Genomic DNA, 1,385 nt, shown 5'->3' with positions numbered 1-1,385 from the left:
AGAGGTAAGGTAACAGAGAGGAAAGAAATAAAGAGATTGTAGGGAGGGGAAGAAAAGGAGGAAAGATTTGGACGATAGTGAGAGGAGGAGGAGGAGGAGAAAAAAGGTGTAGAGAGGAGAAAAAGAGTTTGAAGAGGTGGAAAAGAAGGAGAGAGATAATTTGGGGAGATGAAAAGGAATAAAGGACATGTAGGAGAAAGAGACAAGGAAGATGGAGAACAGGATCGCATGAAGGGAGAGAAGCCAAGGGGAAAAAAGGAGGGTAAAGAGTATAAAGGACGGAGATATGGGGGCGCAGATAATGAAGTTTTGGAGAGATAGTAAGAGCACATGGCAGCAATGATCCACAAGGTGAGAGAGAAGAAGAAAAGACATTTGAGCAAATCCAGAAGGAGAAAGACGGAAAAAGGACAAATGGAGAGACAGTGAAACGGAAATGGAACAAAAGGACAAAAGAGGCAAGAAAAAGGACAAATTTAGGAAAGAGATTACATTGTTGAAGAAAAGACAGACAGAAGGGATTGTCAGAGGAAAAAAGGAGGGGGGAGAAAAAAGCAAGAAAGCAGCATTAGTTGGACAACAAGTGACGTCTTCTGTTTGTCAATCGGCAAACAGAAAAAATAACAGAGACACAAACATTTTATCTGTGATGCAACAAACGGAGAGTAAATGTTTCATTTTTGACCATCAGATTGAAGTTAACTGCTTCTTACTCCCCAAAGACACTAAAGTTTGACTCATATTTGACCCACCACTGTCTTGCTGTGACTAACAGGTCTGTTCACCTAAAAGAGACTCTGACAATAAACATGGCATGAACATGCTGCTTTTTATGAGCTGTTTTTTTTTTCCAAAGACCCCTGATTGCTTCCATTGCAGCAGAGAAAAAATATTGTACAGCAATAATTATCTCAATTAATAATTACCACCTCTTCTTCAGCATTTTTGGTTATTTGAACGCACTACCAGGTGACATTAAAACGCAAAAAAATAAGAAAATAAGAATTTAGCTAACCAAACTCCACTGTTTTAGTACATACCTTCCTTTACTTTTAGTTAATTTAATATAATAGAAAAGAATCAACTTTATTGTCACATACAATCATACACAGTACAACATATATAGTAAATTCTTCCTCTGCATTTAACCCATCCTAAGTACTAGGAGCAGTGGGCAGCCACCGTACAGCGCCCAGTGGCCAACTCCAGATCTAAGCCAGGGCACCGACTGGAGAAATTAACCTAACATACATGTTTTGATGGTTGGGGTAACCATGTGCTCAGTGGTTAGCGAATTTACTGGTGGATGTTTGGTGTGATCTCTCTCGAGAGAGATCACACCAAACATCCACCAGTAAATTCGCTAACCACTGAGCACATGCTGC

At 39.8% G+C, this 1,385-nt stretch overlaps 1 protein-coding gene across 8 annotated transcripts in view; it reads right to left on the bottom strand.

Moving 5' to 3' along the window:
- cspg5a (chondroitin sulfate proteoglycan 5a) overlaps positions 1–1,385 on the bottom strand; it is a 57,058-nt gene that overhangs the window by 9,417 nt on the left and 46,256 nt on the right. The window lies entirely within an intron of this gene.

This window comes from Morone saxatilis, unplaced genomic scaffold, assembly GCF_004916995.1.
Source record: "Morone saxatilis isolate NCDOM2014 unplaced genomic scaffold, NCSU_SB_2.0 Contig24, whole genome shotgun sequence".
NCBI lineage: Eukaryota > Metazoa > Chordata > Actinopteri > Moronidae > Morone > Morone saxatilis.
The sequence above is the reverse complement of the archived record's forward strand: the minus strand, read 5'-3'. Positions and strand labels throughout refer to the sequence as shown.